The sequence below is a fragment of the Falco peregrinus genome, chromosome 6, assembly GCF_023634155.1.
Source record: "Falco peregrinus isolate bFalPer1 chromosome 6, bFalPer1.pri, whole genome shotgun sequence".
Lineage (NCBI taxonomy): Eukaryota > Metazoa > Chordata > Aves > Falconiformes > Falconidae > Falco > Falco peregrinus.
Genome location: NC_073726.1, coordinates 83744640 through 83769296, shown reverse-complemented (window position 1 = coordinate 83769296; position 24657 = coordinate 83744640).

The following is a 24657-nucleotide window of genomic DNA, read 5'->3' as shown; positions in this document are numbered from 1 at the left end:
GCGTGCTCCACAGAAGAGGTTGTGGGGCAAGTGAAAAGGAGGGCCGCTGACACAGAGGGGTGAGATAATGCCAGGGAAGGTGCAGGAGTTGGGAAGGGGGACAAGAGGAGAGCTAGCTGCCAACAGCAGCCACCTGCTCAGCTTGAGTTGGAAAGTCTGATCACACGGTGCAAACTGGTGGCAAATGGCAGCTGGCTTGACCTGGCCAGGAACTGAAGACATGCCCATACTCTCCTTGAGGATGTGGGGGACCCGGCGGCTGCTCTTGACACACAGAAGCTGCTCCTCCAGAAGACTGGTCCTGCTGCAGCCCTTGGGCAGACACCTGCCCTTGCCTGCCTCGGCTCGGGCTGGGGGAATTTCAGGGAGCTGCCAGAGGTGGCTGGCAGCTGCCATGACGAGCCTTGTGCTGCAGCCAACCTCCCGCAGACTTGTCTGCCCGCCAGGCCCCGGGAAGTGCTAACAGGGAGTAGCAGCCACACACTGGAGAGGCAGGAGCTGTTTCGGGAGAGACCGATGAGCCCTTTATCCAACAGAGCCGGCTGGAACCTACAAGCTCCTGGCTCAGTTCCTGGCTCTGCCAGAGGCTTTCTGGGTGCCTTTGGTGCCACTGCCCCTGGGCCTTGCTTCTCTGACTGCAAAATGGAAAGAACAAATATCATCTCCCTCTTGTTTATCTACTCAACCCATTTGCAAGCGGTTCACGGCTTGGGCTGGGTTTTGCTCCCTGTCTCTCTGCGCTTCGTGCAGGGGATGCCGGGGGCACCAGTGCAGGACAAAACAGTGAGAACAACAATAACTGCGCGGTCCTGGCACAGGAGGGGGGAGGATTGTTTTCAGCCTTCGCAGCCCACGGGTGTTGGTACAAATGACAGATACAATCAGGCCTCAGGGTTTATTTTACATTTATATGTCTGGGGAAGGATGTCAGCGGCTGTTCTCAGCCACTCTGCCGAACTGAAGCTAAAGATTTGGGCAGGTGGGGGAGAGAGAGAGAGAAACGCATTGAATTGCCATCGAAAGAAACATGCATAATTCCTAGAAATGCTTTGTGTCAACTTCAAAGATCCTACTGGGAATGCAGCTTATTCTCTGACCAACATGTTTCTTTTGCAAAAGGCAGCAACTAGTTTTTTTTTTTTTTTTTTTTTTTGGTTAGTCTCCAGCAGCAGTCGGTACCTATGTTTTCTTCATCTGAAATGCCTATAAGTTCAGTCAGCTGAAATGGCTTAAATGCAGTAAGGGATGGGGCAAGTTCACAAGTTGCTGTAATAAGACCTTGAGACAAAATGTGGCCTTACTGATGTAACTGGAAGTTTTGCTTCAGACCTCTGCTTATCTGTGAAGGATGGGGAAGAAAGAAGAAAATAATTCATCCTTCTGGTAGAAAACACCATGGGAAGCACAGAAACTAAGACAATATTCCTCCACAACCCCATTGCAGAGTTGTGGCTACATCTGAATAAAGTTCTTTCTCCTCCCATTGCCTTTACAAGAGTATAAAAATGGCATTTCTGAAATTTTGCTGGTGTTAGACTTGAGGAAAAACAAACAAAAACCCTGCAAGAGTTAAGCACTGTTACTTAACAGAGCTTTAAATGCTAACCAGCATCTAGTGCAAAGGTATCAACTTAAAAACCCCATGTTTTCTCACCATGGTTAAGTCTAAGGTTTAACTTCAACCAGTGTTTTTTTGCTTAGGCCTCGATGTGTTTATGGCACACTGCTTGTGGTGACAATCCTACTTTCAATACTAGTATCGCTGCTTCAAAGCCAGCTCTGTCTTCTCTTTTGACTGAACTCAGCACTCTCCTGAAAAAATTATGTGGATTATAAAGGAAAAAAAAAGAAAAGAAACAGATAAAGAAAAAAGAAGCAGAGTAAGAAAAAAGAAAAAGAAAAAAGAAAAAGAAAAAAAAGAAAAAGAAAAAGAAAAAGAAAAAGAAAAAGAAAAAGAAAAAGAAAAAGAAAAAGAAAAAGAAAAAGAAAAAGAAAAAGAAAAAAAGAAAAAGAAAAAGAAGAAAAAGGAAAAGGGGTTGTTTTAAAAACAGCCACGAAACAAACATATTTCTTAACATTTAAATTTTGAAACAGGAGACTATATCTTTTTTTGTATTTATCCTGGCATTATACACACCGGTGTCATCACTTCATGGCCTCTACTGAATCAGACAGGCTGTGAAGTCTAAAGTCTTTATCCAGCTTCTCTTTGATGAACACTCAGTGCCTGTTTTGGGAATTTTGTTTAATTTTTTCATTGAGGGAAATGCTGGCACCATCTACTGGGATTTCTGTCACTGCGGCCAGTAACATCAGATTTTCAGTGTCTGTATCTATAAACATACCAAATATTCCCAGTCATACCTGTATGGCTACTTCCCCCCCCCCGATACATATTATTTGGGTTTAGGTTTGCATTCCCCAGGCCTCAGCAATTCCCTGAAGTTGTGGGCTCCTGGGTTCCCGGAGGCTCCCTTAGCAGGGATGGGGTGCCCGGGGAGCTGCCCTGCACACCATCCCGGCTCCTGCTGTCCCTCCACCTCACTCCTGCTCCCCCCAGGAGGGCTCAGAACCACTCCTGCTGTTTTTCCACTTCTCCCCTTGCCTAACAGGCTTTGGCGAGCCTGGCACACAAGGTAACGCAGGCGCAGCAGCCCAGCACCTACGGCACAGGGCGTCACAGGCAGCCAGCTACCATCGCTTAATGAGCGCTGAGTAATTAAAGACAAGGAACTGTTTCTCAAGCATTACTGAAGCAAAGACAAAATTCCAGGCAATCAAAAAATCTTCTGTACAGTTTGGTGCTGAGACTAAAAAGATTAATGAAAGTATTTTGTGATTGGAGGCAATAGTTTTAAACTTAAAGAAGGAAGATTCAGACTAGACGTAAGGAAGCAATTCTTTACAATGAGGATGATGAAACACTAGAACAAGTTGCCCAGAGAGATGGTGGTAGATGCCCCATCCCTGGAACCATTCAAGGTCAGGCTGGATGGGGCTCTGAGCAACCTGATCTCGTGGAAGATGTCTCTGCCTATGGCAGGGGCGTTGGACCAGGTGGCCTTTAAAGGCTCCTTCCAACCCAAACCATTCCACGATTCTATTGATTAGCTCTACAGTGGCCACATAAGAAACCAATATGGCTTGAGTCCTGTTGTCCAGGTCTTGTATAAACAGATTTTATTTGCCCAGGAGGCTACTGAGTTTAAATGGAGAAGACAGAAAAAGAGCGGGATGACAAATAGCAGCAATGAAAGGCAGAAACATTTCTTTAAGTCTGCATAAGATTTGGAGCAGGAAACAGGTATCAGTCTGTGACAACATAACCAAATTCTGTAGACCTCAGAGCAAGATTTTGCTAAGTAAAGGACCGTGGGAACAGGGAATCAGCGGCAAAGAAAGGGCTTTTTTAAACATTTTCAATTTAAAATATAACCTTGTAACTGGAAATTATTGTAGTTATTAGATCTGGAAGTTACTGTAGAAGTTAGATTCACAAGCGTGTAGGGAATGCAAAAGTAGAAGAATGTGTTAAGGACCATCTACATTTGTGACATATCCCTCATATTTTTAGGAAAATAACAAATATTTATTTAAAAAGAATGCACACAAGATTATGTAGAACTCACATAGAATTGTCAGACCTTTGACTCCCAAAGATCATAATACACATATTTTAATAATTCAAAAAGGTTTTGTTAAATATATTTAGTCTGTATTTTATGGCTTGTAATAAATTAAGACATACTTAAATCCTCACGGTAGGTGGCTTATACATTAAAATCTAAATATAAACACCTGTTCTATTTTGAGGACATTTTCCCATTTGAATCTCCAGATTTATCAGGGGTAGGGTGATTTAGTTTTTGTGTGGATCCAAAATGAAATTATTCCCCTTCAGGGTTCAAAAGCAGTTTTAAAGGTGGTATGATGGAAACATCAGAAGAAAATTAATCTAATGAGGTTTTGTGCTCTGGGGTGACAAAGTCACTCCGCTCTGATTTAACATGTCATTTAAAGGAAATGAGCAGAAACTCTTCTACTGCAACTGATCACAATTGCAAGTCTTTCTGATGCTCTGTATTGACTTGAACAGTAGTGATTGCCAATTTCTGCTGAGTATTCCCATTTTAAAGTATTTTCAGGAACTTCTAAAAGGAGGCATAATAGTTGTGTGGTTAAACAAGGTATATAAGATCTTGCTTTTGGAGCTGAATTTCATCACTGATGTAAAAATGTACCCACATTTGGTTGTGGGCAATTCACGTTCAAGCTTTGCCTTCTTGCTCATTTTGTCAGTATTTCGAATGTTGCTTGGGCAAATTTTAAAGCACCCTTGATAACAGTTGACAAAATTCAGCATTAATAATTTGAATTATGCCAAACTGAATAGATGCCAGACCTACCTGCATTCAGATCTATGCACTATGAATAGGTCTATTGGAGGGAATGGTGATGGCACCTGCCAGTTATTGGGAAAATGGTCTGGCATTGAATTTGAAGAGCCATTTCTTCAGTGCAGTCTGAGACGCTGCTCAGTGCTTCTTCCAGCCTCATCTTCAATGTACTGTGGAGCACATTGTACTGAGGAATCTGACAGCCCTGGGCAGATGGAGCGGTGATGTCATCGGGCTTTTCCATTCCTACTTCCTATGAACATTTGCCTTATTCTTACATCCCAGCTCTTTCTCGACATGTTTTAGACTAGAAACATTTTTCTTTTTTTTGGGTGCAGAGAAGGAATCAGTTCTTTTTGATTTCAGACAAGATCTGGCAAGTGAACTCTTGTTGCTAGTCAAAGAAAAAGCCTTAAAAAAATTAACACAGAATCTGTGTTTAGCAAAGTGATTTGCATAAGCTGTACACTTGGTTCTTAGAGTTGGAACAGTTCTAACCTATGACAAATTCCTCTGTCTGGGCTGTCTTCCAAAATCATTTTCATCTACCCTGGCAAAAGAACTGAAGTCTGCGTTCTGCACTAATTAACGGCCTTCAGGAGAAGGGCCCCAGTTGAAATGCTGACACACTTTGTACACGCTTTATTTGTGAAAGGGGATACTGAGCCCATTTGATGGCGCCTCCTGCTCCATCATGCCGTGCAAAATTTTAAGTGGGGAAACAAAATGGGTACAGTTATGTCTTGTTAAGATTCTAAGTTACTAAACCACTGCAGTTTTTGCCATTAAAAAGCATGATATTAGGATTTTTTTAATCTTTGAATAACATTAATAAGAAGTAAAAAGATTAAAACTGCAGCATTTCCTTAGTGAATATGAACTGATATTCACAATTTTTATGAAGCATTACAGCTTAATGCAGCTGAGTCTCTGCCTCACTAAATGTCTTCATTTTGGAAACAGCAGAATATGCACTCAATGTCCCTTTTACGTAAAACTGGAAACTGCTGAAAAGACAAGGCAGGGAGAAGAGCTGCCCTGGTAACTCTGTGGAGTTCTCCTAGCATGTCTACCCAGTCCCATGAAGAAGCTTTCCATGCTAGATCCATTAAAGGATTCAGAGCTTTCAGGCACCCAAAGCATTCAATGGAATTCAAAGTCCTTGATCAAGCAAGGCACTCAGAAAGAGCACATGTGGAGAGTCAGGCATACCAAAACACAGCACCCAAAAACCTAAGGGAGACACCTGTGTAGTCACCAATGAATGAGAGATGGCATAAGGTCAGTCTTCTATAGGAAAGCATCCATCCCTGTTTGGGCTTCCCACCAACGAGCTCAGTTCTGGAGCTTTGTGCTTGAGCCAAGAAAGCTCCTGCTTTGCAAGGTACAGCCTTCTACAAGAGAAGCAGCCTACGCCAGGTTCAGATTCAGCTCCCCCTCTATATGCTATGCTTAGTGCCTTTGAGCTGAACATCCAGCCACAGAGCCATCTGTGGAAGGGAAGGGAAGCTGTCCTAGTCTCCTCTTCTGGAGCGGTTGACCTGAGTGTTCACCATCTGCTTCGGAGATATGAATACACACGTGCTTGGGCTGAAGAGCGATTTGACCCTGGATGTTAACTGTTTCATTCCAGTGCCCAGCATGAGGCAAGGAAAGAAACTCCTTTTCTGACTTCTGTGTGTGGAGCCTCACCTAGGAAGCATGCTCTGAAAACATTGATTAGGCTCAACTCTGCAGCTGAGCTACACGGAGAGCTCCTGTGGAGACTAATAGAGCTTAACTAGGGTTCAATGCACTCACCCTGGTCAGGGAAAGGAGTGAAGTACATCTATCCAGCAGCAGATGTTCAGATGCTTAGTGACCTGTGGGGAAACACTTGGTAGAGGCAAGGGCGTTTAGGCAGCTGCATGGTGTTTGAGGAATTTAAGGAATCCCAGCCCATGTCTTAGACTTTTCTCCTTGCTTCTTTGCGATGAGTGCAGAAAAGAGAATAAGGAAGAACAGGAGGATTTCTCTCTCACTCTCAGATAACCTCAAAGCATTTCTCTCCTCAGGCTTTGCCCTGCTTGCTGCTGCAGCCCTTTAGTAAACGTATTTCATTGTGAAGCAGGAATGCACTGATTCTGAAGCCACTGAGACAGATCCAGGTTTTTTGCTAGCAAATAAACTAGCAAACATAACCAACATTCTTTGTGAATCCTCATCGTTGCCTTAGGAGGAGGAATTTCAAGTCTATTTTCTATGAACCTTAAATGTGAAGTTTCCGCAAGCACAAACGCTCCAATATTTTCCCTTCTTCTTGGGTACAGAGGACAATTCTGTCTTGTTTTTGTCCCTAAAAGTATTGACTGTGTTAAACACTAGGCACGTGCTTTCAAAAGAAAAGCACCATGAATGCTTACATGTCCCTGTATTATCAGCCACGTGCTCCATCACTGGGAGACAAACGGTCCACTGAAATGCGTCTGGCCTGGACGTTCCACATACCAAGCAGATGCAAGCAGAATGCCATAGGGAAAAAAGAAACACATTGTATGTGATTTAAAAGGCTTACAGCTATGGAATATCTTTCTGAAAGCCTAATGAATATCTCCAACACATACGCAATCGAAATACAAAATGCGCCCTGCATCAGAATACAAAACCACGGAACTTCAGATAATCTCTGAGGAGACCCACAAAATAAATCTACTGACAGCAGCACCTATAATCATACAGCCCCAGCATTTGGCTTGTCAAAATGTCTCCAAGCTCAGGATTTTCTGTGGAGAGGAAACCGTCCATGGAGATTCTTTCTTAATTTTATGCCTTCTGTTTGCCACTCAAATAAGCTTGTGTGCTGGGTTTGGGGTTTTTCTTTGGTTTGCTTTCTTAGATGCTAATATGGCCCACACTGACTTTGATAAAGTTACTGATTATAAATGCAGCTTGCTTTCCACAGGACTGGAAAAGGACCATTTAAACAAGCACTTGTTGAAGTGACTGAAAATGCAGGTGTTTGTTTTTTTTTTACCTGGTGGCTGTTGAAGTGATAATACCCTATGTTTAGATCTAGTGAGGAGAATATATAGGAAAAAGGAGGATGGAGAGGGGAAACCCTCTCAGAATTAGTCTTGTAAAGGTGCTTTTTTTGCCTGGACCTCCCTGGTTATTTCACATATGAGCTCTTGGAAGTACGCCTGCAGTGTTTCCACCAAAAGCTGAGGTGGCAAAGGTGGCAAAGGCAAGGTGAAAGAGGTTAAGAAGATAATTTCATCCTGTATTCTCAAAGGGAAACACAGCTATAAAGAAATTTATTCTAGAAATGTGTTAATGACTGAGTTTTCCCAGTTGCTGTAGTAAGTGGAGGAATGGCTGGTGTTATAGCTGTGCTGTGAGCTGAGAAGCAGGGTTAAGCAGGCCAGGCTTAGGGACTTCTATCCACAAGACTGGTTGTAGCAAGGGCTCAGAGTCTACTCGGTGGTTAAGCAAGCTGAACCCTAGGTATGTAAACAGCATAGGCTGTGTTGTTTCTCCTTATACCTGTGTCATATGCCTTCCATAAAGGAGCTATGACACAGCTTAAGGAACAGAAAGCATTCAGCCCCCCCCCCTCCTCTAGAGAGTGCTAAAAGCTTATGAGCATGCTTGAAAAGCAGTGGAGAAGTTTGGCTTTGAGGACAGCTCAGCCTTGCTCATACAGTGCACCAAGTGTATCAAGGCTTTGGAGCAAAACCAGACACAGCATAGCACTTTTATACGCAAATCCCAGGAGATGCCTCGGCTCTGGGGACAAAGTTCTGGGAAGAGATGTGGGAAGGCAACACCATACAATAATAATGCAAAAACTCTGCCTACCATTTCCTGGGCTGGTCCTGCATGGACAGATGATCAAGACTTCCAGGAACAAAATATGTACTTTCATACACAAAAAGAGGAAGAAAAGTAACAGATGTAATAGACGGGGACTGGGCTGAGACTCAGCAAACCGAGCTGAGAGACTTCAACATTAATTTCTGCTCTGCCACTGACCTGCTGTAGGACCTTGGGAAACTCATTTTGCTTCTCTTTTCTTGCCCACTCATAGTATAAGCTCTTCAGGGTGGGGACTGTCTCTTGCTGTATATTTAAACTGTACAATAGGAACTCAGCCTTAGTTCAGGACCATTGGTGCTACTGCAGTTGAAATAACTGGTAAAGAAATAGATTATAATGAAGAAACAAATCAATTGGTGGAAGTGTGCAGATGTGCATGAAAAAAGATACTGATGAAAGCATATGAAGGAGCAGAAAAGACAGGGAGAAAGAATGGCCTGAAAGGAAGAAAGAGAGAAAAGGCAGTAAGCAAATGGTAGAAGAGAAACCGAACACAGACAGACACTGGTCATTCTGAGATCAGCTGCTGCATGCAGTTTCCCACCATCCAGAGAGGGATTTGGAAGTGGCTCAAACAGAGAAGGGGTGAAGAGGCTAAGCAAAGCTTTCCCTAGATCCCAGTAAGAGAACTAGTGCTAATGCCATCCTGCCCATCACTGACTCTCTGTCAACCCTGGTTCCCAGCCTGTGAACTCCTAAAAAGCATTTAGTAACCTGAACCTGTCACTTGGTTAAAGGCAGCGGAATCTCCCTTTAAAGATCCAGCACAACTATATCCCCAGCACACCCTTATGCCAGCATTTGTTAGTCCTCCAGGGGTCATCTTTGACCTGTGCTAATGCAGTCCTGCTAAAACCCAGTGTGTCTGGGGCCCGACTGTCTTCAGCAACACACCGGTGTGAAATATTTATGGATTAAGATAAAATTAAAATATACTTGTCATGCATTTTTGGAGGAAGTCTTTAACTTTACTTGTGGCTAAGCGACAGACTCTAAAAGGTTACAAGTAACAGCCAAGCGACTCAGAATATTGTGATAGAAGGTGAAGTCTATGGAGACAGCACAAGCTAAAGCTTTTTAAAGTCGATGGAAAGATTTCTCTGTCTCTCTGAGTGTTGAATTGGTCTGCGAGAGACTGGATGAGATCCAATTGAGGCCCATAGTTACGAGAAGTTGCTACCAACCAATGGCTATTCACTGAGTCACATTCAGCGAGCGAGGGTTGTAACGTGCTCGGTGACCAATGGCTGCAGACACAAAATATTCTTCATAGTGCTGTGGGGTCCGAAGACCAGGCAGGAAAGGGCATGAAGGCAATAATAATGAATTTATCAGTCCACGTGTGCTCCCCCCTCCCTGGTCCGAGGTCTGGAGGAACAGTCAGATGAATGTAAACCCCACTTTGTTTTCTGAAAGGTATTTGGTCCAGAGGGTTGCAGGCTGAAGTCACTGTGCCTGTCAGGCTGACTCCCTTTACCAGCAGTGAACTGCTGCTTTAAAATAAAAATCCAACAATTGTCCTACAACCACTACACTGCCAAATACAACTGAGATTTCTTAGAATCTGCTCTCACTGTATCTTTTGTGTAAAATGTTTCCTAAGATGTCTTTGTGTGGCTATTAGCTATCGCAGTTGCTGTGCTGTAAAACTTTCTTAAATGGCAAGTCAAAGCATTTCCTTGAGATCGCTCCTGAAATCCTCTTTTTTTTTTTTTTTTGTGGACCAATCTCAAGCTAAACCTGGCAAACAAACAAACAAAAGGTATAATGAGACTGTTAAGGAATGGGTGACATTCTTTCGTTTCACCCACACCAAAAATTACTCAGAAGCATCCCTTTAAGGAGGCACGGATTTTAGGTCAACCTGAAAGAAGACACTGGAATAAAAACTAGTTAAGACAAAGGATCAAAGTGGTGATTATTCAGCCGTTGCAAGTCTTTCAGGGAAAAGTTAAACTAAACACTGTGACACTTTTTCTGTTGGTAAGGCTGGTTTTAATAGAATAGGACAGAATACATTGCCTAGAGAAATAATGGAATTTTTAATTTTGGAGACTTTTAAGCAAAGACCAGGCAAAATGTTTGCTAGGACCAATGTAGGTAGTGCTGATGCTGTGGTGGAGCAGGGGAATAGATCAGAAGACCTCTTCAGGTCTCCCGTAAATTTATCTTCTTTGATTCTGTGCCTACAAACAGAAAGGAGTGTTAGCCAAGAACATGCTAAACTTGGGAAGGTGTGCAGTAATGTTTTAAATCCATTTATATACAAACTGAAGTTTAAGAAAATATACATGTGAGCTGAAGAACAGCAAATGAAAGATGACAGAGAAATAACACACAGGCATTTGAAATGTGGGCTGAAAATAAAACAGGATTCAGCTTGGAAAATGCTTGCTAACATACTTGGGGAAATATAATCTGAAATAATATCCTCAGTGGGAAAGCGAAACCTGGAAATCATTTACGTTACAAAGGAGTCTTCTGGCTGACTGAGGACAGCAAATTAGATAGATGTGTTTAAAGCACCACTGTAATGGATGGAGCTCAGCTGGGACTTTCAAATTCAGGTTTGCTCCTGCTGCAACTGAGACACACAAATAAATCCCCCAGCACTCACGGTAACAGTCTACCAGCTGATTTATACCTCCACTGAAAATTTGCCTGGAAGTGTTTAGAAACTAATGTTATTTTACAATGTGAAATTAAACTGACCACCTGCCCTGGGAAATGGCTTTGGTGTGGAGTCCCCGAAACTTCACCTGGAGGCCAACAGCCAGCCCTAGAGATACGGCCTGATGACGATCTGGCTGAACACCGTTTTCTAACAGAGTGAGTAACAGGCACCCTTCCACCCCTCCGCAATTTATTTGTAGTAAGGCAATCTGAGCAAGGTCTTGATTCACTATTAGTAAACACTAAAATACCTCTTGCTGGCTTCTATGGACACAGAATTGTATGAACACTGAATAGTCAACATTTCTGAAATTAGCTGGAAGAAAGAACTAGGCAAGTAAATGGGGAAGAATTCAGGTGATGAGATAAATCATAAAGCAGCCTGAAGACTTGGTAAAAACCCCAGAAATGCAGATGTTGACAATCTCATAGCTTTTCAATTCTTGCAAATTATTAGACATAGTCTCTTTTCCTCCTTTGGCTACCAACTGTTTCCTACCTGTCCGTTCACAAAGAGATCTAAAGCTATTGAGGAAAATCCCTTCTCCACCTGATAAGAGCAATCAATTTGAACTCCAGACCCTTGCTTATGCAAGGAACTTTAAAATGTGGGTAGACAGAGATGACAAAAATACTACACTGCACCCAGTGCACTGTTGGCAGCACCTTTTTTACCTAGTTACAGAGAAAAAGAGCATATTCATTTATTTCCTCAGAGTCCAGGAGCAATAATTTTGTTTTAGATGTTTAACACAAAGTTTTCCATTCTGTCAGCGGCACACTCAGCAGCTCCTGCAATAAGCACAAGTCCAAGCACAGTACGACTTCATGAAAAACCTTACATCAGCTGATGGCAGCAACGGGAGTCTGTGTGTGCTCTGTGTGAGACCTATGGACTCCCATAGGGAACCTGCTTGTACTTGAGGGAGTTAGATGTCCCGTCACCAGACATACAATTTACCTTGGTTCCCTTTGCCTCCAATGCTTATTTTGTGATTGTTGTCTCCTTTTTTCAACTACTGCAATTGGTTGTTCCCATGGGCTGACAGCTCTTCCTCGTCCGTTTGGAAGGAAACAGAAGGTAATGTTTCCCAAGGAACTAACCTACAATCTGAGAAATCTGTCTCCTAGCTCTGTTAAGATGATAGCCACAGTGTAAACCAATTCTTCCACTTCTCTCTGCTCTCGATACTATTTCTCCATCCAAAGGAAGCTGTAATTAGACCTCCCTGTTTTAACTACATCATGCACTGAAATGAGATCATCGCTATACTCTGGCAAATGAGGTTGATCTGTGTGGTCCTCCAGCTGTGCAGAGTGCTTTTCTCCATGAAACTTTTCCTGTTCACTGTGAAAGGAATTTTGTTATCTGATCTTTTTTCTTTCTATCACTGTATTTTATGAACACATGGAAAGGGTCTGATGTTGGGCTTCACCAGATTAAGAACAGAGAAGCTGTGTTGGACACAGTAATTTACTCAGTTCATTGTGCAGGAGGATCTCTGAGGGCCTTCGGTGGTGGAAAATACAGCATGAGTATTGGCACAAGCCATGCCAGTAGTTTCCTGCTGAGAAATACTGCGTTGGCAAAATCTGCCTATGCAGGGAGCTGAGCCATCTGGGAAGATACAGCCCAGGTCACCCAAGACTCATGCTGTGTCCTGACTACGGTCCTAGTTCTGTCGCAGGAGCCCTTTAGGGAGCGGAGGGTCAGTTTGTTTACTGAACTCAACAGAGTCATTCCAAATTTAATGCTAGCGCAAACATGATCAATAGGCTGCAAGGAACAGAAACGTGTGCGTTCTCAATTCACTGAACTTCTTTGTAAACTTAATGTATATCTGCTGGCTATGTAAGTGGTCATAAAGTAACACAAATGACTGGCCAGGATCAGCTACGAAGTACACAATTATAAATCCTGATGAAGGGTAGCGATTACTTACTGGTATTTACTTTACCTCTGTTATTTTAGTTATGCCTTCTAGTACATTTCTAAATAAATTCCCTTCTTGCTTTAATATTTAAAGATCTTTTACACAAGCAGACATCATGTTATATGTCATCTTGTAACTCGTATAGATATATTCAATTCTTAAAAAAATCACATCTTGTAGCCCCTTATAAATGTTCTGTCTTCTAAATTTGCTCCATTATTTCAGTATTTTTGTGTTAGTTTCTTGGACTGGATTTGCTGTTCAAGGAGCAATCTTATGGGGTATATAAGTGATGAATATGGTACCTTTGCACTTTAAGTCAGGCCTTAACATATTTCCATATAGTCTCTCTGCCTCTGTATAATGTTGTATTGAAAACACATATCACCTGATCTGCGCTGTCACTCCTTGGTCTCTTTTGGTGCTGTTTTCCTGGCTTCTGCTTTCCACTGTGTATTTGTATTTCAGTTCTTTTAACAGCTGCCTTGCATTTTTCTAAATTCTGACTTTCCTGATACTATAAATTATATTATATCATAAATATTATACTATTCTGTTATTCTGTCTCTCCTGTACAATTTTTTTCCTGGGTCATATTAAATGCCCTCAGTGGTACTTTTTGTCTTTTTCTTATTGTCATTATCTAAAAATTTCAATAATACACTATTTACTCTATTTTCCACATTATATAAAATCAGTCTTAGCCTCCAGTCCCTAAATTTGTGTCACAACATGCTCTCCCAGGGAGAATCAAGCTGTATTGCATTCAGTGTATACAGAGGAGAAACAAACCTGGTAATGACTCTGGTCCATCTCTTGGGCTTGACTCTAAGCACAGTGAAAGCTCAAGGTAAAGAGCTTAGGTCCTTCTGCACTGGGCCGAACTCTGCCAGGAGAAAGATACTCAAGAAGGATGGAAAGTCTGGTGGATGCAGCCAAGAGCACACATTTTCTTCAAGGAGGCAGGCAAAGAGTAGTTTTTGTAACCAATATTTTTTCAGACAGATTTCCCCAGCTATTTTGCATGCTTTTTTAATTCATATGTTTGCCAAGCAGGAGTAGTAGAACTAATATCAGCTCCTACAAATCACTGGTGTGTAAATGAGTCTGAGATGATGGAGTTCTGCTGCGTGCTTGGCTGGTATCTGCATGCTGTGCTTTGCTGGCCCAGCATCATGCTCCTGGTGAGGACAGGCAATGGCCCTGCTCACGAACGGAGCAGAGCTGCCTGCAGCCTCACCAGACTGCCTTTCCTTCTTGGACTTCAGCACCACTTGTAAAATTTCTCCTACTTTGTATCCCTTCTGCGCTGCTACCACTGACAGTTTCTGAAGCTGCAGAAAAGCAGAAGTGCAGCAGAAGTGTGTTATACACCAGATATAGGTGTGGTACACCAGACGTATTGATAAGATCAATTGTTTTAAAGGGGAACTGAAGAGACTGTGCACATGCATGTCTGTGTATAGGAGTGAGCACCATGTAGCAGATGCATTTAGTCATCTACTTCCATCCTGCTGTTGGAGGCTTATATCCTCCATGGGTGAATTCTGTGAGAGGCTGCCAAACAGAATGATTCCAAGAGGTGAAGATCTGCTGTCTTCTAGGTCACTAGTAAAGGGAGAAGGCTCCAAACACAACTCAGACTGCTCTTCATTGTCCAAGTTGAAAGAAATATAATAAATACAGAATGAAAAGAATTTGGGATTCTGAATTCTTTGGATACTCAGAATCCATAGCAATTCAGTAATATGGGTAAAAATGTCTGTGACCAACTCATAATGTTTATAAATATAAATATTTCTTTATTAAATGGCATTGCCATTAGAACATTCCTGAATGTAAACATCTTAATTTGCATAACAAATGTTGAACACGAATGTATTTCTTACCTTTAAAATTAGATCCACTGAATCTCTGGGAAACGCAGCATGTAAGATAATTTTGCACCACCTTTGTGCTGAGCTTCAGATACGTATTTTTCTGTACAGCTTTATTTTCTGTTTAATATTTTGTAACAACATAGTAGATTAGTAGTAGCCCACATTGATATTCAGGGAAATAGCTTAAAAAGAGAAATGTTTAGAAAAAGTTTTCTTAAGAAAAAGATTTTTGTTCTTCATAAGGCTGCAAGATTGGGGGAACCAACCAAATAACAAAGTCCAATCTAGTTCTAATTTCTGCCTTGCTTATTTATGAACTCGTTGCCATCTGAGAAGTAGAGTGCAGGCACAGCTGCCTGAGAGGCAGTCATCATCTGCAGGAGGGCTCAGAGCTGTTACACACGTTTTCAGAAGGATTCTAGTTCACCACTACCACCCTGTGTCCTGATACAGTACCTTTACTGGATCCAACCATGGAGTCAGCAATTCCCATGCCCTTAGAGCCTACGCATTCTCCCTGCTCTCGGAGTCTGCCAGAAGTGACTCAGGGTTGCTGTATTTAACTATCATAAGACACAGCTTTCGCACTGTATCCACCAGACTGCCAGTAAATTGTGCACTGCTGCTGCCTTCTCTGCTCAGATCGAGTAGACCAGTTTTGGGTTTCATGCCAGAGGCTAAACCCTTGCTTAATAATGTGGTTACCCACTGCATCTGCACAGATAATTTCTTTTTCTTTTGGCAATGTTTCAGTCCTTGTTGCTGCAGACCTCAGTTCTGAGCCTTTGCATCTCTTCTTGAACCTGTCTTCACAGAGGCATGTGCTAGATATCTCCTCCAGGTTTTAGCACTGTCAGGGTAGAATGAAAATGATTCAGCATTGCTTGTACAATTTCTTCAGCCTTATTCTTCAGCCTAGGGTGAACAGTGTTGGCTTCACTGAGGCAGCAAAACATGAATTACACAAGAGCTTGCCTCCTATGTCATGTCAGTTTTTCATACAGGAGTCTGTCAGTGCTTCAGTAACAACTTCTCAGCACAACACAAGCTATATTTGAGTCATTTGCCTGACCTTTCATGGTCTTCATAACTGAGACCAACATGACTGAAACTACATTATTTGCATAAATTAGTATCTCTTTGTTTAAATTATTTTCAAATTCATCTTGACCAAAATGTTTTTGTGATGGCATTTTTCCTTCTCCTGTTGTCCTAACCTTCTCTTCTGGAAAAGCTAATTTCTATTTTAAGATTGGTTTATTTCTTTATAAAACATGTCTTCTTCGAAGATGGACTCCCTTCATATGTAGTTTCTTATGTATTGACATGAATAACATTTGCTGATGGATTATTTTTATCTTTATTTGTACACAGTCCAACAGATTTATGACTAGGCTTTCCAAGAACAGCAAAACACGGCTCAGGGCCATCTAACTTTTCATTAATCTCTTTATGTGCCATTGCAATGACAAGGTTAGAGAGTCTGTCAGCATAAAAGGAAACCTCTTCTAATGCTCATTTGCCATCAAGTAGTGGCCTCATCCTCTGCGCCCTTTGGCTTCTTTGGATTTTGAGTGGTTTTCATCTTCAAATGAAAATCTGGTGGCATCCACACCAATCTGTTCACTATAGACACTGAATCCTCCTGGTGATGTACTGCACTCTTGGAAACTGCCTCTCAGCAGATGATTGTCTTGAATTTCCATCACCCTTATGCTTTTCAATGCATCGTCAATGCTGAACACACACTTTCAGGGTGTTTTTGAAACCAACTCAAGATTTTGAGTGGATCAGATTCCTGAATCAGTCTCAGGAATAAAACAAAATGGAAATGCAAAATGATCCATTACCCACACTTTTGTCCCTTGGCACGAAGGCTTTTTCCATGTCAAGAAGCTGTGTGTGAGTACCAGGTGAAATTCTGGTTGGCCTTGGTGGCTACAGAAGAATCAGTATGTGTACTGATCTCAGCAGTATCTTGTCAATGGTGGCAATTATCTCCACCAGTGGCATAAACTATGTGAACACAAATATGAATAAAGGTTATGTGGTTTTGCTATCATGCCACTAAAGCTTGTCTTAGTTTTTTCTGTTGAGGGCTACTGTTGTACCATAAGTGATGGTTACTCCTATCTGATAGGCTCTATTGCAGCCTCATTACTGAGGACACTTCTAATTTCAGATTAGACTAAAACCATAGACTCTAAATCGCTACTCTTCTGTGGTTTTGTTTCTTACAATCAGTGTATGGTCACCCAGCTACTCCTACTGTATATCTTTCCGTAGAATGAAGGAGACACACATTTAAAAAGAAGAGAGTGATAGGAGAAGCTCAGAACAGGGATGTGGGTTTATGAACAGGTATCTTGGAATACTGGGCATTTTCTGAACTGTCTGGGGATCTGAAACGACTAGTCCTTTTATCTAGCATTGCTCCTCAGTCAGCATCTGCAGCAAGATTCTATGAAAAAAATCTGTACATGTCAGTATAAACAGTGCAGCGAGTACTGGGAAAAACGTGGGGACACAGTATGTGGACATGTCATATGTCCACTGCTCCTTCCATTTCAGCAGACAGCACTAATTCTAGTGGCAGAATTTCCTGGGCTCATCCCCTCTGAATACCTAAATTGGCTCTGGCATAAGAAGGGTTTGCATTTGGAGAACGTTGTTTACACTTAGTACTGACACAAGCATAAGTTTGTGGTAAGCTTCAAAATTGTAGGCATAACTACAGGTATGCTCCTCAAGATAGGCATGAGCTTATTTATGGATTTGTAGCTCAGTTAGGTAATAACAGAATGGCAGGGACCTGATTTAGCCTGCTAGAATTCAGGATAAGTCACTTTATCAGTGGCACTCCCATCCACACAGCCACAGCAGAAATATGAGGCAGCTTACAGCTGTGCCGCTCCTTATTGTCTGAAACCTTCAATTTTATCTGACTGCCATTAAGCAATATTTGAGTCCTTCTGACTGCACTTAAAGGCCTATGTCCGTTAGTTGGAACAGTCAGTATGTTTGGCATCCACTTCAGCAGTCAGCTGCGCCTTCTCAGCTAGATCCATTCCATGCTGCGGCTACGCTACAAATTTTTACTTTCTTCTGCCTCTACCGTAGACTATAGATTTATAGGCCTACCTGGCTGTTTGAATGTTGTAGACTTTTTATTTACCCTGGCATGCACCAATGGACATAGGATAAAGAACAGCAATCCTTCACTGTTTCATTTTACTTTCTCATCTTTCCTCTTCTAGTTACTCCCTTGAACAGAGTGATCTCCATGCTCCTACGTTCCTCAAACTCCATTCAAAGTCCATCACCTTTTCTGTTGTTTGTGAAAGGTGTATATATATTGCAAGCTGAAATACCAGAGATTATAATCAAGGTTCAGTGGAAAATACATGATTTGTCCATGTCAGCTTCTTCTTTCTACCTCTTTTTTCTCTCACCTGTTCTTTCTTCTTGAATTCATACTTAGAAATGGGATTTCCCAGTTATTCTGTGTTGAGTTTCTCTCTAAAGGCATTGCAAACAATCCACAACATAGAGTTTTGCTGTTTTTTTCCTGTAAATCTTTTTATTGGGAAGTTAAACAAAACCTAATCATTCTGTTAAACTCAGGGTATGTGGCTGCATGAATTTGAAGAGACAGAAAGTTAGTACTGTGTCAAAGAATGTTCAGTCCAAATTTTTGATATGTCATGGCTACACAGAGAATGCAGACTGAACTATACAGGCTTCTAGAAATACTCCCTGTTGACATCCAAGTCCTCATATACACAAAATGAACCTTTATAGTTCCTCTAAGAAAGCAGAGCACCTTTGCTGAGTGGTCTGAAAGAGCTAGTCTAGACGTAGCCAGGTCTAGCCTGAACTCAAAATTACTTGCTTCGGATTAACACACTAAATCTTCATTCAAATACTCCTGACTTGTGCCAAGGATAATGTTATTAAGCACTGAGGAACATGGTCTGAAAAAGTATGCAACGGTTTACTTTGGCTGATAAGAAAACATGTATATATCAGATGAGGAATTCTAAGTCTCTGTTCTCTGCATGTACTTACCCAATTTACAGTACAAGAAACTGAAGAATTTTGCTTTCCCTTATTAAGACAACAAATTCCTTACTGCAATGCAGCAGTAACTACTGTATGTAAGCAACAGCGACATTCCTACATTCAAGGGATGACCGTCCTCGAATTAAGCGGTGAGAAGAATCCAAAGTTGTGTTGCACGCGCACAAACATTTGGCAGCAGAGAGTTTCCTTTTATTAGCAAATTTAACAAGGAAAAGGTGTAACTTTCTTAAACATATTTAACTAGACACAATCCTCCTTCTTCCTTTCTTAGGTGCTTTTTCTACATGCCGATGTATATACCAAATAAATAAAAGAAACATTTCTCACTGTCCAGTTCTGTTCTGCCCTACCTCCAGGAATATAATGATCCACCTCACAGAACTCTCTGGCTCTGCAGCCCATCAATATTACCAGAAATCAATGAGAAAAAAAAAAAACCCAAAACCTCAAAAAGGCATGGATATGGAAAGAAGTATTTGCAGTTTGTAGCAAATTATGGAAATATGCAGTTTTCGATTTCTCACCAGAGAAAAGTCAGAATTTAATTCAGTAGCTTTGTCCTTTATTTGAATTTATGGACAGACTCACATGGAAACTGGGCTTTTTCAGAGAAAACAAAGATATTCCAAAAATCTATGTCTGAATGAAAAAAAACAAGTATCAAAAATAAAAGAAGCTTTCGTATGCCGAGTTCGTAATGTTTTAAATTCATGCAACTTATTTTATTACACACAGATTTCTAAAGGAGCAAAAAGTTGTAATTTAATGTCTTAGCTCCAGAAATTGCCTCTTGCCTCTTCTGGAGATAAGCTGTATTTAAATGAAGTTTTTGAAAAGGCTACCTTTTTGTTCCTACAACAGGCTGGAAGTTGTGATTTTCCTCAGCACTTCTAAGAAAAACTCTTGCAGGCAGCTACATATATGGTCTAAAATGGACAAAAATTGTTTTTAGGATATCTTTGTGAATGGCAACACTAGCGCTCTACTTTTGCTGATTTTTATCTTTACTAGGCATGTCACAATGCATTTGAGAACAACATAAATCAAATGCAGCAACATCATTAGTATTTGGAAGATCTCGTTAGATGCTGAAATAGTAACTGAAGAGTGTGAAAAAGAGAAAGCCAGCAAAACAAGAACCTATCATTTTCTCTCTTGTTCTCATTTGTTAAAAAGTGACAGCTTAGATGTAGATAACCTGTTGGCTTTAATGGGGCTCTCATTTAGTCCAAGGACATGAATTTGCTGAAGCAATATACTCCAGAAGCCTAGCCCTGTGCACACTGAGGCATCCATCTACCTTCCCAGGTGCATACACATGTTGTTTGAAAATAAATTTTTACAGAGAGAGCACCCACTTTGTTAAATATTATGATACTCTTGTACTATGCATAATTCAAATGCCAACTGACTTTCATGCTATATAAAATACTTTTGCCCCAATATTCTATGTTCATCTTTCTCCAAAGGAATTTTATGTTTTCGTTTGGTTTGGATTTTTTCCCCCATTTGCTATATAAACTACTCTGTAACAATTGTAATTCTGGCAAAGTATAAACAAAAATGTAATTAACTGAGCAGATATTATATCACCAGTGTTATTCAACCGTGCTGAGAAAGAGTTGGGCTCCAAAGTTTTAAATGCTCCAGACCCTTCAGAGTCTTATGCAGATGGTTAGCTTTACAATTTTGAAGATTTTCTGTTGATTTCACTGAGCCTGTCAACAAAGGGTACTTTGGTAAATGTTCATGTTTGAAAGAGAATGCTACTGCATTCACATAACACATGCTCTCTTATCCTGCTGCACTTATCTCATTTTTTAAAAATATCACAAAATGTCATAGAAATTCTAATATGAAGCACTACTGCTGCAGAATTTGGATTAATTTTGCTACAACGGCTTGGTTATTGATACAGTGAAGGTTGGCAGCTGCATAGTTGATCTCTTTTCCATGGATGTTTTTCACTTATTTAATATTAAAACCCCCACCTAATATTACTAACAGTAGCCATGACGGGAAATTGAATTCTCTACTAAGAATTTTGTGCATTTGACATAGATTTTGATGGCTTTTTCAATCATATCTTCTCATCCAATTTCCTACTTTGAGTGTTCCATAATGCTAGAGGTGGGACAAAATGCTTACAACTTGGATTACAAAATCCTGATAAGGAAATCTCGAGAATAGAGAACAGATATGATAACTATAATTCTTTTTATTCGTTTTATTTTGGAAATGACTAATTTTCAAGTTTACTGTGTCCTTTTAAATTAGAAAAAAAAAAAAACCCACCACCAAACACCCAAACCCAACCCAAAAAAGAAAGAACAGCTCAATTTAATAATTCAATCCACCCATTTTATGGTGGCATGTAGCCACCCTGCTGGAGAGCAAAAGGGACCAAGAAAAATGGTTCTGTCAGTGCAGTTCAGCAAGAGGATAAATGGGAATGGCAAGCCTCAGGGATGTCTTGCTGTCACTGAACCTAGCTGTAAAGGAAGATTCATTCCCCCCGACCTATCCAGAAAGCAAATCTCTTACCAGATAAGGCAATTGGTGCTGGCTGAAGAAGGGTTGCTGGAAATTAAGATTTATGGATTACAGACAACATTAATAGAAGCATTCTGGTAACTGTTTGAAGAGATGTTTTACACAGGTTCTGGGTGTGACTGATCACTGAACCCCAACAATGGAAAAAGCCACTGAAGAGACAAGCAAGGGCAGCATGGTGATGAAGCTCCGGGACGAATGCATGAAGTGACTGACCACAGCTGTTGCACAGAAACCTGAACTTCCCTTGACACAAAAGGGACCCGAGTGTGGCCTTTGTTCTAGATAAACGGCGACATCAGCTGCAGGAATCAACCAGCTGCAGAACTGCTCATCCCTGATGTGAACAGAACAGCACAAATGTCTTCCTGCTTTAGCCAGACTGGGATGAGGAGCGTACACATGGGAAACCTCTTTGAAATAGTTCTAGACCATTCACTTCTGAGGCTTCTCATGATAGTTTTCCTTGTCCCACGCCTGAGCTGGCTTCAAACCATTTATTACCTCCCAGCAGCAGAGGATGCTCACCATCATGATAGTGAGCATATTACAGAGACCCATGATGAGAAACACGTTTGTATTGTGAGTCACACGTCTACTGCAGTTACTATAGTCTGCCAAGTGTAATTTGTATTTGTATTGTGATTTATGTACATTGCTGTATCTTTCTGCTAAATCAAAATCCCATGTAATATCAAACAATTTCAGGTAAGTAAAACAGGTATTAAATATTAACCCCCCTCAACTGTGGAATATCTAGAGGCACCTAATTAGAGAGTATTGGACTCTGATACTGGGTCAGATGTACCGAGTGGGATACAGGACAGGACAAATATCAGCTACCCCGTAGCTTATATCCAAGATCTACTGGAAAGACAAAGGATGTAGGTGCTCACTGTTTTCCCTGGGGTTACCACTGGAGCAAAAAGTACCCACAATTTCACACTGGTGGTATGAGAATGCTGTGAGCACCCCCTGCTCCCTCTGCACCTTGTTCTGAGTTCCAGGAGGTTTGGTTGCTTGGGTGCCCTCACCCTCCTCTTCCTATGACACTTCTGTCCCAGAGGTCCCACATGTAGATGTGACATCAATTTCAGCCGAGGCTGAATTCAAGCTGCTGTAGATTTTAGTTTATTTAAGAACAAGCTTTTATTGTCAGAACTAAAATATTTTGTTTATGTAGGTCTTAATGTGAGATAGTCACATCTGTTTTTCTCATTTATTGTGTACTATGAGAAAGACAATTTGTGAGGAGGCTGGGATACATTAAGATACCACTCTTATGAGGATGAAGAAAACAATCAAGTACTGCAGTACTAAGAAAAGACTTAGGAAAACAAAACAGGTATAAAAGTTATAATTCTATATAAAGAGAGGAAGCTGACAAATTGGGATATTAACATAAAAATGTGCTACTTATAGGAAATAGTTACCCAATAACAATAATATTAATACTTTATTCTAATATAGTGCTTTACATTAGTATAGTTCTAAGTGTCTCACTAAGTAGGCATCATTATTTTACTTTACGGATGATGAAGTTGAGATGTGACAATGTGACATGACTTCTAAATGTCATGGAGCAGACCAGCTGCAAAACTGGGAATACACCCTTGGTCTCCTGTGTGCTAACCCTGCGGCTGATCCACCGGCAATGTTGTGATCCCCTTCTGCCATCTACAGCATGTAGTCTAGCTGTCAAATTTGTAAGTAGCATCACAGGAAATAACTGTCACGCAAAGAACTCTGCAGCATATGCCTGTTTTCTTGCACTCAGAAATGGCTTTCGTTCTGATTCACAAGGTGCCTCAACTGCAGGATGAGAAGTTAACACCTTGGGGAAATTACATAACATCTTACAAATCAAGCACTGCTCAGCGAGTTAGCAAATGGAGCAGATGCAAGGTACCCCGAGGTAGACGCAGCACAGGATGTACAGAACAGAGGTACGTCCTGCCTTCCACCCTGCACCCCTCCTGACTGCTGCCCTAAGTCACCCAGACACCTCGGCGGAGAAACCCAGCAGAAAAGGAAGGAGTTTTCAGAGGAAGAAGAATATCTGCTGCCTGTTCTTCACACACCTCTCCAAAAAGCCACATTAGGGGCAAGGGTGACTATGACGAAGGGAGGTCTCAGAAGTGAACAGTCTACAGATGTTTCTTAAACTGGTGAAACACCTGGATGAACTCAAAGGATGGTGAAATCAGAAAGAAAATGGGGTCTCCAGGCATTACCTCATGTTCTTATTTATCACTTACATGTACTGAATAATCTGAAGCATCGATAGGACTTTCCTACCTCAGCAGCACCGGTGTGTTTGTTGGCCCCAGGGAGCTTTCAAAGGATGGTTTTATAAACTAAGCTGTTTGGTTGTGCTTACCAGACTCTTTGGTCTCCTGCTTATCTTGCTCCAGCCAGAAACCAGAGTGACATCAGTATTTCCATAACAACAGTAAGGCCACAAGGAGATGAATGGTGCAGGATTGTGTGGAAACTGAGGTACGCCATTCATACCTGCCAGCCCTGAAAGCCAGCATTTGCAACTAGCCTGCTGTTCCCCGATCTGGGAGAGCTGAGAGATGCCAGAAACACTCAGTATGGGACTCTTAATAAATCCTCACACATTTTAGGTGGCCAGTGGCCCTCAGGCTGCTTTTAGATGTTTGACTAACTTCCCTGCGATTCAAATATAGTGAGATAGCCCTTAATCAGCAATATGATGTTCCAAATTGTTTTCAAAATCAAATTCAGCTCCCTGTAAATTGCACATTTAACCTAGTTAACTTGTAATTGGAGCTGTAATAACTTGGATGTGTCCATTATCTTACTGCTTTTTTTTTTTTTTTAATGATTACATCACTGTAAGACACAAGCATCTCTGGTCAACTAGCACATCTTATCCATACAGTAGCACTGATGAAACAGGAAAATATTCTTTTAAAAACAGAGAATAGAAACCACACAGCTCTGGTTCATCTCTCCTGAAATCAGGGGGTGGCAAGCCTGAAGACACATCTCCTGATTTATAGTCTTTTGCCTTAGCCTTAATTCATCCTTCTCCTTCTGGTCCAAGCTTAGAATATGTTATAAAACCACTTCCCATGGACATTTGTGTCACTGTACAGAACAGTTAAGGGTCAAATCCCCACAGCAAGAGGCTCTGACTTGGATCAAGAACAAGATGGGCATGTGAGATGCAGGAACTGGGGAGACACTTTCATGTAGCTGTGTGCCATTTCTGAAATGAGGCTAGGTACCCAGTTCTGCTTGGTGAGTTCGCAC